A 13,089-nucleotide genomic window follows, 5' to 3' on the forward strand; every position below is an offset into this window, starting at 1 on the left:
TTGGATTTAGGTTTTGACCAGAGCTCACAGATATAGATGAAAACAGAACAGAGGTGAAACTTGAGCTGGGAAACCTGTCTGGGATGGGCTAAGGGAGGTTGACATGATACCCAAGGACAAGTTGGAGAGGGGGTGTGTGTGTAAAGTAGATTCTCTACTAACTCCAAGTGGTTTTCCACCCTATCTCATCTCCAACAGGCATCAGGGTTTGTATAACTCACAACAAATGGAGAGTGAGGTTCAATTTATTCAATTCAATAAACATTCATTAAATGCCTGCTGTATAAGAGAGACCAGAAGTGAAAAGACCTAAAGGAAAAAACAAAGACAAACATATGACTGCCTCTTAATGTTTGTTAAATTAATGAATGAATCTAGATCAGCTATAACTGATAATAATCAATCAGTTCTCAGGGTGGCACTTAATGTTTATTCCTTCCCACATATATTGTGTATGTTTGTGTATATATACATTTGTATGCATGTACATATACACACTTACTTTCACTCTAGTCAGTCCTTCAGCTCTGACCTTCAATGAATCATTGAACCAATCAATCAGCAAGTATTAATTAAACATTTACTGTATACCAGTCACTGTGCTAGTTTCTGGCAACACAAGTACAAAAATGCTTTTCCTCTCAAACTCTATGGGTAGACAGTGGAAAAAGTAAATGCCTGAGGCTTGACTTCTTATACTAGGAACAATCTTCCTGCTCCAACTAAAACTGCTGAATCATTTCAAAGAATAATCCAGGTCTACATATTTTTTCCCCTCCCACTTCTGGGAAGCTACAGAAAATGAATCAATAACTCTCTTTTGTTCTGCTCGAGCCCCCAAGTAGGAAAATTGCCTTCACATGCACACACACACACACACACACACACACACACACACACACACACCCCAAGAGATATCACATATAATTATATATTTATATATTAGAATTATATATTATATATTAATGTGTAATGTTGTTAACTCTAGTTGTGTCTGACTCATCATGACCCCATTTATGGGGCATTCTTGGCAAAGATACTGAGGTGGTTTGCCATTTCCTTCTCCAGGGTCCCCATTTGACAACTGAGGAAACTGAAGCAGAGGCTAAGTGACTTGCCCGGGGTCACACAGCTAGTAAGTGTCTGAGGTTGGATTCCTCCTGACTTCAGGCCCAGAACTCTATCCATAGAACCACCTACCTGCCTTAATATATAATATTATAACATAATATAATGTACAGTATATTATAATATAATTATGTTACATTATATAATATTTAATAGCTATAGAAAAATATGTGGCTATATATTATATTAATATTTATATGCTATATAGTTATAACTATTATATATAACTTAAAGGTCATATAAAGGTATATATAAATAAAAGATTTTATAGTTAACTATAGAATTGTTTATAACTATAAAATAGTTAACTATAAAATTTTAATATTTTACATATAATATATGATATATTTTCTATGTAATTTTATAGTTAACTATTATGTAGTAATTACTATAATATATAACATAAATGTATGGTATATAATTATATATGTGTGCATACATACATAAACAATAGTTATTGAAATCTTTCTCTTCTAGGTATTCTTCCTCATGTCCTTTTCTCTGCTGCATTTTAGTAATTGAAACACAAAGAGAAGTGGTACAGTGGTTAGCCACATTTATCTTAGAACAATCTGATCTAAAACAAAAGTGGGGAGAAGCAAATCTCTCCTGAGAAGGAAGCATCAGGGGGAAAAGTGAAGAGTCACTAGTCTTAGGTCTGCCTCCCTGGATAAACTTGGTAAAACACAATTAACCCAACATGTCTCATGGCCCCAGAGCCCAGCACCATCAACTATACTTCTCCTTTTCTTTTCCTGTTTCTATGCTTATACTGAGCTGCTGTTACCTGGTATGACTTGTTTGGCTCTAGCCTCAGAACTCAACTGGGCTAAGGTTTAACCTACACAGGACCCAGAGATCTGATGTCTTTCCCTTCCCAGACATTTTGATGCTACAGCACAGCAGAGTTGTTTCCCAGTTCCCTATCCCTCATTCCCCATTCCTTAGTAGGCAATTCCATTTCCATTTCCTTAATCCAAACCACCCCAGTGCCTTACCTCACCAGTGACAAGGCTGTTTCTTGTGAATGTCATGTCAAAAATTTGTCTGAAAACTCTATATAAGTTTAAGCTCTGAATGGCACTGTGTACCATACTGTTCCTCCCTGGCATCTGTTGTCCTCTAACTGCCATCCTTGTATGGTACTGCCACTCTTTCAAAACAGTTCCCTCCCCTTCTGCTCTTCCAGTCTTCCTCACTACCCCTTATCAGGGCTGCTTCTTGGGGGTGCCTCCTGCTTTACTATTTCTCTTTTGTTTGACTCTGTGACCCCTACCATGAAGTTTTTTGTAAGAGAATATAGTAGCTCTACTTCCTACCTCCTCCTTAGAGCATCAAGTCCGAGACCATTGCACAGTCCTCCTAAGTGAAATTATCTAATCACGTCCAAGAATTTGCCTTAACCATCTACACAGGGAAAATCAAGTGGATGAACAAGTGACCTTAATCCAGATTAAGCTACACAGTTGGGTGGAGAACTCTTAGAATTAGTTAGCCTATCAGCACATATATCTTGGGCCAGTCCTACAAATGGACAAAGAGCTGAATTTACAATTTCACAGGAGGAGGAAAAGAGAGGAGTGGTTGCCTTAGGGAAATTGTGCAGGACCTTTAATGATCCAAAGATTCTCCGTAAAACAACAGACCATCTTTATCACAATTGTATTTTATTCCCAAGGACTATGAGTGGAGGATAGATGGCTGCCCAAACAAGATGCAGACCACCCGGATGCACCACATTTCCTTAGCTGGGTCCTTTTCCTCTGTGTCCTGTGGCCATCAGAGGAGCTGCATCTGATGTTGGCCTGAGGACAGCCAGGGACTGGGGAAGGCATGCATGTTGATGAGGGAGCATCCCTTGCCAGAAGAGAGGACACATGCAGCCATCCCAGTGGGGGACAGAATACAGCAAGACTTTGAGTAGGACCAGCCACATGCAGACCACCACCAGGAGGTCCTAGCCAAGTATCCAGAATTAAAATCTTTGGTGAAACCAAATTACAACTTGATACGGATTATAATTTTGATGGCTCTTGCACAGTTGGTGGCATTTTAATTAGTAAAAAGACTTGGCCTGGAAATGGGTTATATTCTGGATTTATGCCTTTGGCAGCTGCATTAGTCATTCTTTAGCTATTCTTGAGATCTTTGACAACCTTGCATTGGCAACCATGAAGCTCTATGGAATCAGTGGTTTGGAACATTTCCAAATCTTCCTTTTGGCATTTCATATTCCTTCCAGATATTAGAGGTGAAGGGGGCATCTGGGTAGCACAGTGGATCAAGTGACCCTAGCAATTCACTTCCTCAACTGTATAATGAGGCAGAGAAGGAAATGGCAAACCACTCCAGTATCTTTGCCAAGAAAACTCTAAATGGGGTCATGCCATGCATTCAACAACAACAACATTCTTCAGTCAATCATTTATGCTTTTTGACCAATTGCATCAACCCCAAGCCAATTTCTTACTTGGAAGTTAATCTGTTGGCTTAATTGAGTGTTGACATTTTGATTTATTATTTTTTCGAAATCAAATCACTTGCCTAGGTGTTTACAGGTTTAGTAATCAGCCTAGGTTTGTGCCCAGTTTCTGGACATTTCATAGTCAAACATTACATGTGTGTGTGTGTCTGTGTGTGTGTATATATATATATATACACATATATATATATACACATATACATATATACATATGTATTATATATTATATGTGTGTATATATGTAATTTAATTGTATTTTTATATATAACAAATATTGGGGCATTGTTTCATTACAAATTTTGCTACCTTCTTTCATTTTAATTATTTAAACCATTTACATTTAAGGTTATGATTGTAAGTCTTGTATATTCATCTCTTTATCCTTTTTATGTATTAATTCTTATCCCTTTCAAGTCAACAAACATTAGGTGCCTACTTAGTGCTAAGCACTGTAGAATCAAAAAAAGACAAACATAGTCCCCACCTTCAAAAAGTTCACAATCTAATCCATTAAATTCTGCTCATACCACTTTGATAGTAGTCTACTTCCACACACCTTCCCCATACCTGCCTACCCTGTTGATCTACCTTATTCTAAATTCTTCAGAGCTACTTAATTGAAAATTTCTCATTTTTTCTATTTCTTTTCCTTTTATGTTCTTTCCCTAACTAAGTATATAACTTGAAACCTTACCTCCCAACAGGGGCAACTAGGTGGCACAGCGGATAGAGCACTGAGCTGAGAATCAGGAAGACTCATCTTCCTGAATTCAAATCTGACCTTAGACACTTACTAATTGTGTGACCCTGGGCAAGTCACTTGACTCTGTTTGCCCCAGTTTCCTCATCTACCAAATGAGTTGGAGAAGGAAATGGCAAATCACTCTGGTATCTTTTCCAAGAAAATCCCAAATGGGGTCATGAATAGTTGGAAATGACTGAACAACAACCTCCCAGATCCAACTTCTTAGTTTAATTCTTTGGTTGTGCACTTTTTCAAAAAGTTCTCTTTTGTTTTGCCCTCTTTATGTCTTTCCTCTTCTCAGCATTTCTGAACTCTCCAATTTGTGGGCCACACCATTATATGCTCCTTCTTTATTCTTTTTGTGCCTTAGCTATGAGGCTAGTGTTACTGAAACACCAAATCTGAATCCCATCCTCCTTTATCTCATTTCTATGTTATTGCTTATGTAGAGCTCACCTCATACTCTTCTTTTTTGAGGAGGTCTGTGTCTGTCAATTCAAGAAAGAAATAGGGGCAGCTAGGTGGCGCAGTGGATAGAGCACTGGCTCTGGATTCAGGACGACCTGAGTTCAAATCTGGCCTCAGACACTTAACACTAGCTGTGTGACCCTGGGCAAGTCACTTAACCCCAATTGCCTCACCAAAAAAGAAAGAAAGAAAGAAATAACAAGGTCTAATGGAAACAGAAACATGTGGAAAGTAAAAAAAAAAAATGCAAACTCCTTAAGATTAGGGATCATCTGTTTAGTCAACAAATATTCATTAAGTGCTTACTACATGAAGGCTACTGTACTCAATGCTGGGGATATGAAGAAAGGCAAAATAATTTTTTAAAATAAAATAAAACAGGGCAGCTAGGTGGCACAGTGGATAAAGCACTGGCCCTGGATTCAGGAGGACCTGAGTTCAAATCCGGCCTCAGATACTTGACACTTACTAGCTGTGTGACCCTGGGCAAGTCACTTAACCCTCATTGCCCAGCAAAAAAATAAAATATAAATAAAATAAAACAGCCCTGCTCTCAGAGGGACAACATAGAAACTTCTATATAGACAAGTAAGATCTATAGAGGATAAACTGGAGATAAGCAACAGAGGGAAATTGCTAACATCTCATCCTCTTTATTTGTATCTCCAGCACATAGTAGAAGACATGGCTCTAAGTATCTAAGCTCTCCTTATTTCATGATTTAAAAAAAAAAAAACCTCCAATGGCATTTCTACTTTGTGTATTCAGCTTTAATTGCTCTTTATCGGGAACATACTTTCTTTTTCAGAGATTGTGGAGTTGGAGAGGTTTGAAGAAAACAATTTACTAGTTGTGTGACCTTGGACAAATCACTTAACCCTCATTGCTCTCAAAAAAACCCAAAAAACCCCAACAATTGCCGTCTTGCTAACCATATGATCCCACAAGTTTTATTATCATGGGAGGCTGAAAGAGAACAGTCTGCAGATCACCAAAAAGAAAGTTTGGCCATGGGAGAGGAGGAATCCCCTGGAGATGTCTGCACCCTGAGGCAAAACCCCTGTGGCCTCACACTAGTTATAATTCTGAGTTTCATTACTTTGATTTTGTCTGCCATGAATTTTGTCTGCATTAATAGGACTGCCAAATGTCTGTATTAGTAGCAAATATTTCCCTTGATTTTTGAGGGGCTTTTCCTGGAGGACTGAAGAAAAGAGCATTGCAATTAAAAAATATTTTTGTGGATTTGCTCACTCTTATTTTTTTTTCAAAATTGTAACTCTAACTATCCCTTCTTCCATCTTAGACTTTGACTGTTAGACAAATTGCCCCCTTCTCCCTTTCCCTATGGTTCCAGATTGCTGATTTCCCTCCTTTTCAAAGGCCTCTTTTTTTTTTTTTTTGGTGAGGCAACTGGGGTTAAGTGACTTGCCCAGGGTCACACAGCTAGTAAGTGTTAAGTGTCTGAGGTTGGATTTGAACTCAAGTCCTCCTGAATCCAGGGCCAGTGCTCTATCCACTGTGCCAGCTAGCTGCCCCCAAAGGCCTCAAAAGAGATTTATTAGGAGAGGAATATATGGCTGGGGAACAGATCACCTTGGTGACTGTCCCACTGGAGTAAGAGAAGACTGGTCTTTTGTACCTTTATATACACACACACACACACACACACACACACACATACACATATCTATACATATACATATATTTTTTTAATTTTTTAATTTTTTGGCAGGGCAACGAGAGTTAAGTGATTTGTCCAGGGTTACACAGTTAATAAGTGTCAAGTGTCTGAGTCTGGATTTGAACTCAGGTCCTCTTGAATCCAGGGCCAGTGGTCTATCCACTGTGCCACCTAGCTGCCTTCTTTTGTATCTTTATAAAACAAAAGGGAGGGAAGGGCATTACAAAGAACTAGAAGGGAAATTCAACAACAGGGTAGGGATTTTGGAATAATGCAGCATCAGTAATATATGCAGCACCCATCCATATCTTGTATATCATCTTGAAGACCTTGTCAGCATACTTGGGTTATGTTCTGACATACCTCATACCTGAGGTGGGAAAGAGCTGTTTTTCCCTTGGCCCTGGGGGTTGGGATTCTTGGGTTTCTTGGGGTCCCACTGCATTGCCATAACATTCCCCCCTTTCCTTATTTCTGGGGAGAAAGGGGTGAAGGGCCATCTTCTGTAGCTGCTTCAAGGCTAAAAAATGGGATGTAAAGATGTTCCTGGGCATAGTCCAAGGGTCATGGGGGCATTGCTGTGGCTTCAGTGAAAGCTTTTAATCCTAGAAGCAACTAAAGAAGTGACAGCGATGGAGGAGGCTAAAAAGGGTTAACAGACAACCTAAGATTTGAGCTCTAACTAAGACCTGCGCTTTAAAAGGGGCTAACGGATAACCCATCAACTGTAGCTAAAAGGGGCTAGCAGATTACCTAAGACTTGGGTTCTTTTCAATAGTACCTAAAAGGGTTAATAGAGAAACTAAGGTTTGTGTTCTTATCAATGGTACTGTAACCAAGAGGGTTCAAGTCTCTATCAACAGAGACAGTTACTAGGGACCATTAACCATTAATAGCCATTAATATTCCTAGACAACAGGATACCTAGAAACCAGATCTTAAGTAAAGAGATATCAAAAACACAGAGACCCTCTGGGCCTGACAAGTTTAAGTGCATCTTTATGAACATACACAGAAAAGGCCAAATGTGTCCTTAGGTTCACCTTATGATGTGTAATCCCCCAAAACACACATCTGAAGAAAAAGGCACCTGCCTGAGAGGTTGTCTTAGGACCCCCAGGAAGTCCAAATTAGGATAAGCCCTCCCATGTACCTCCTTAAGGAGGAGATTAAGATAATGAGGAGATAACCCCCTCTTTCTCACTATAAATATAAGCATTTCATCCCCCTATTCAAGACACCTATCTCCTTTAGGTGATTCTCCCTGTGGTCAACACAGTATTGTAATAAAACTTAGGAAACTGAGTCACTGAGTCTTGTAATTCTTTTGGGATGCCTCATGATCAATTTGATCAATTAAATACACCACCACAACATCAACAGTATTACAAATACAAGGTCCATACAGGAAGATGCATGAAACGAACAAAATTATAGGTATGAAAGAACAAGTAGTGAAAACAGTCATGAATAAAGTCCAGGATGGAGAGCTGGAGAACAATTGGCTGTCAGTGTCCGCCATGATAAACATGTAGCATGAAATATTCTGAACCTTGCATACCCCCACCTTAGGCAACAAGTCAACAGTCTAAGGCTATCCTGTTGTCCATTACTACAATAGCTAAAGAATCTAGGGTCCTCAAGGTAAAGGCCTCATTCAAAAGGCAATGTAAGGGGCAGCTAGGTGGCGCAGTGGATAAAGCACCGGCCCTGGAGTCAGGAGTACCTGAGTTCAAATCCGGCCTCAGACACTTAACACTTACTAGCTGTGTGACCCTGGGCAAGTCACTTAACCCCAATTGCCTCACTAGCAATGTAAGCCCTACATTTGGACTAACGAGGAGAGGCATCAAGAGGACGGGACTGGTACAATGAGGACTGTTTGGTGCCAAGGAAGCTCCTGTTTCCCTATTCATAGCTTCAGTGTCCACCTATGTAAAATTGGGGGGAAGGAGAGAATGAGGATAAACTAAGTCATATTTTCTTCTTTAAAAAAATATTTTTTGTTATTGTTGATATCTTTTGTTTTCTGCATTGCTTTGGCTTCCAAATACTGGCTTCCCTTATCCTAAGCAACACCATATCCTAGGCAACTGTCCCTTTTAACACAAAAGACAAAAGAAAAGAGGGAAAAAAGTAGTTAAGCAAAACTAGTCAACACATCAAGCCTAATGGTATATGCAATATTTTGAATTTTGAATGCTGTGGACAAGTTCATTTACTTGGCAGTCTCCTTTCCAGGGATGTACACAGATAATGAGGTTGACACACGCATTTCCAGAGCTAGTTCAGTGTTTGGGAGGCTCCAAAGGAAAGTGTGGGAGAGGAGAGGTATTAGACTGACTACGAAACTGAAGATCTACAGAGCTATTGTGCTGACCTCATTGGTGTATGGCTGTGAAACCTGGACAATCTACCAGCTCCATGTCAGAGAACTGAATCATTTCCATCTGATTTGTGTTAGGAAGATTCTGAAGATCACCTGGCAGGATAAGGTACCAGACATTGAGGCCCTTTCTCCAGTTGAACTGCCAAGCATTCAGCTTCTACTGCAGAGAGTTCTACTCTAATGGAGGACCACAAATGCCAAACCAATGTTTGCCTGAAAGTCTATTTTATGGAGAACTCACAAGGCAAGTGCTCACATGGAAGTCAGAAGAAGCAATACAAGGATACTCTCAAGGTCTCTCTGAAGAACTTTGGAATCGATTGTGAGACATGGGAGACACTGGCATAGGACCACCCAGCACGGCAGGCCCTCATCAAAGAAGGCACTGTACTCTATGAGCAAAGCAGAATTGTGGTAGTGTGAAAGAACTATGAGATACACAAAGTTAGAGCCATCTCCACTCCAAATGTTCATATGGACTATTTGTGCCCAACCAGCAGCAGAGCCTTCCAAGGTCATAATGGTCTGATCAGCCAGTCAGACACACTATACCTTGGCCCTGACATAGTGATATCATTTTGATTCTCTTAAAGAATGAAGGACATATGACAAATTCCATACCCAAGTACTGATGATCCTTAGGGTCTCTTCTAATTATAACATTCTATACTTTTTTTTTTTTTTGCAGAATAATGAGGGTTAAGTGACTTGCCCAGGATCCCACAGCTAGTAAGTGTCAAGTGGCTGAGGCCAGATTTGAACTCAAGTCCTCCTGAATCCAGGGCCAGTGCTTTATCCGCTGTGCCATCTAGCTGTCCCCAACATTCTATACTTTTTAAGAGTCTTGCCAGCATTCGTATTCTACTCTCCTATTTCCTTTCCAGGGCTAACATTCTATGCTGTAAAGTCTTTCTTCTTTTAGCTATGAGACCTATTATTCCAAGGCCCCTCCCAGCTCTGACACTCTGTGTTCTAAGGGTTCTCCTAGCTGTAACATTCTGTGTAGGGCCTCTTCCAGCTCTGACTGTCTGTGTTCTGAGGTCCCTCCCAGTTCTGTCATTCTCTCTTCTAAGGATCTTCCCAGCCTTAACATTCTGTGTTCTAAGGGACCTCTTAACTCTAACATCCTGTATTGGAAGGGCCCTCCCAGCCCTTGGAAAGGTCTTAAGTCCAAAGACCCCAGGACAACTTTCTCAAATGCCTCATATTGGAACCTAAATGTTCCTTCCTTTTGTCCCATGCAGACATGCCTGGAGGCAGCCTTATTGTTTTTTCTTGTAGATATCAGCTTTTGACTGAGCAACCATATGGTCTGCTTATTATAGTCTCATATTTGAGTCCCCCTCTTGTCACTCTTTTTTTTCGTTTCTGAAAAATGGCAAGTCCTTGTTTTATTTCTCAGGGACCAAAATCCAGCAGCCTTCTATCTGGCTCAGATAGCCAGAAGCCTAAGAGGCAAATCCATTACTCTCAACTCACAGGAATTGAGTATCATTTTTTTCTATCTATCTGATTGCTTTGTATCAGTTTTACTATCTATACTAATTCTGAACTTGGCAAATATATCTATAGGTATATATACATATATATGCATATAAAATATGTAACCACACACATATATGCCAAGATCAGAACAACTATATAATTACATATGCATATATAATTATTCTCATCTTGAAAACACCAACATTCACATTTCCATATACAAAAAGCAAACAAATAAGCTTGATTATCTAGAAAACCAAATCTCTATTACATATAACTTGTTTTTTTAAGGTTATAATAAATTAAACATATTTCAAAGATGCCATAATTGCCCTTATCTTCTCTGAAATTCCTTCTGTTCTTGTCCATGAATTTTAAAAAATGCTTCAATGACTCTCTCTCTCTCTCTCTCTCTCTCTCTCTCTCTCTCTCTGTTTCTCTGTCTCTTTCTCTCCATCTGTGTGTGTATGTGTGTCTGTCTGTCTGTCTGTCTCTGTCTCCTTCTTTCTCTCTCTGTCTGTTGGTATTTCCCTATCTCCTCCCACAAATTTCAAAAACCCTGCTTTGTAACAAATAAGCACGGTCAGGAAAATAAATCCCCATATTGGCCATGCTTCCAAAGAGTATGTCTCATTCTTCACCTCTGACCCTTCATTTCTGTCAGGAGATGGGGAACTTGTTTCATCAACAGTCATCTGGAGTCATGTTTACTTATCATTTTGATGAGAGTTCTTAATTATTCAAAATTATTTTTATTCTAATGTTGTAGGGTATAAATTTTTCTTCTGGTTTTGTACCCCAAATCAACTAATATAAATTTCCCCAGGTTTCTCTAAATCTATCCCTTTATTTTTATGGGGCAAATTATAGTATGTGAATGTGATGGAATTCTATTGTGCTCTAATAAATGATGAAGGGGATGGTTTCAGAGATACCTGGGAAGACGTGTATGAACTGATGCAGAGTGAAGTGAGCAGAATTGGAAGAATATATCCTATAGTATCCACATTGTAAAAACAGATAATTCTTAAAGATTTAGGAATTAAAATCAATGCAATGATCAAATATGATTAGAGAGAACTGATAATGAAGAATGCTGCTCATCTCATGACTATCATAGAGAAGTAATGAATTAATTAATAAGACATTTTTTGGTTTGGACAATGCAGAAATTGGTTTTGCTTGACTAGCTTTATTTCCTACAAGGGTTTTGTATTTTCTTTTTCTTCCCAATGGGGAGATGGTTGAAGTGGGATACAGGGGGGGAAATTGTTTTATGAATGAAAGAATTAAAAATATTTCTTATGATATAATAATATTCCATTATATTCCTATGCCATAATTTGTTCAGCCATTACCCCATTGCTAGGCACCCCCTTAATGTCTCCAGTTCTTTGGTACAACAAGATGCTTCTGTGAAGATTTTTATAATGTGGGTTGTTTTCCTCTGATATCTTTATGGATTATGCTTAGTAGTGATATTATTGAGTGAAAGGATAAGCACAACTTAGAGATTTTCTTGGAGATAGTTCCAAGTTGCTTTCCAGAATTGTTGAACCAATTTACAATTCTGCCAATAGTACATTAGTATAATGGATAATCTTTTTAAGGTATTGTTTCTCCTCCTCCTTCTTGTTCTCCTCCTCCTCCTTCTCCTCCCTCTTCTCCTCTCCTCCTTCTCTTCTTCCTTCTTCTTCCCCTCCTCCTCTTGCCCCTCCTTCCCCTCCTCTCAGCCAGGGCAGAAGTACAACTGTCACTCACAGACAGACCCCACTACTGATCAGCATGGGAACTTGCTCCATTTCTGACCTGACTTGCTGCTCCAAGAGATTCATTATATTGATGCCAGACTTGGTGCAAACACCTAATCAACTTTATCTATAGTTCAGCATGCTTGAGGTCAAATGATCTACCAGTCTCAGCCTTCCCAGAAGTAGTAGTTACAGGTATGTGCTACCATTCCCAGCTTCTCTTCTAATACTTTGTTCAACAATCTCGAGTGGATATTTATTAAGGATGTTGGTCTGTAGTATTCTTTCTCTGCTTTGCCTATCCTCAGTTTAAACATTAAGGCTTTATTTGTATCAAGGAAGAAACTTGGTAGATTCTTTTATTGTTGCAAAAAGTTTAAGTAATATTTGGTTTAATGGGTCCTTGAATGTTTCATACAATCATACAATGTTTCATACATAAAGTTTCATACAATGTTTCCTACATAAAGCCATCTGGTCCTAGGTTTATTCTCTTGAGGAGTTCATCAATGGCTCATTCAATTGCTTTTTATTTGGTTAGGGTACTTAAATTCTCTATTTGTTGTTCTATTCATAGTTATTTGTCTTATAGTTTATATCAATATTTATACATGTGATTTTTCAATTTTGTTTGTAATGTAATTGGCAAAATAATTTCTAATAATTTCCTTTATTTTCCCCTCATTTGCTCTCAGTTTGCAGTTTTCATTCTTCATCCTGGCAATTTGATTTTTTCCTCTCTTTTAAAATCATATTAGGTGTTTATTTAATTAGTTTTCAAAAGTTGCAATTTCCATTTATCAACTCAGCGGGTTTTTTGCTTTTGTCTTGCTAATCTCTTCTTTGATTTTTCAGAATTTCTATTTTGGTGTTTATTACTCACCACAGAAGCCAATTGTGAAAGACACCAAGGTATTATTAGCTGTGCAGGATATCACCATCACCATGGCCACCTCC

The sequence above is a fragment of the Dromiciops gliroides genome, chromosome 3 (genome assembly GCF_019393635.1).
Source record: "Dromiciops gliroides isolate mDroGli1 chromosome 3, mDroGli1.pri, whole genome shotgun sequence".
NCBI classification, from domain to species: Eukaryota; Metazoa; Chordata; class Mammalia; order Microbiotheria; family Microbiotheriidae; genus Dromiciops; species Dromiciops gliroides.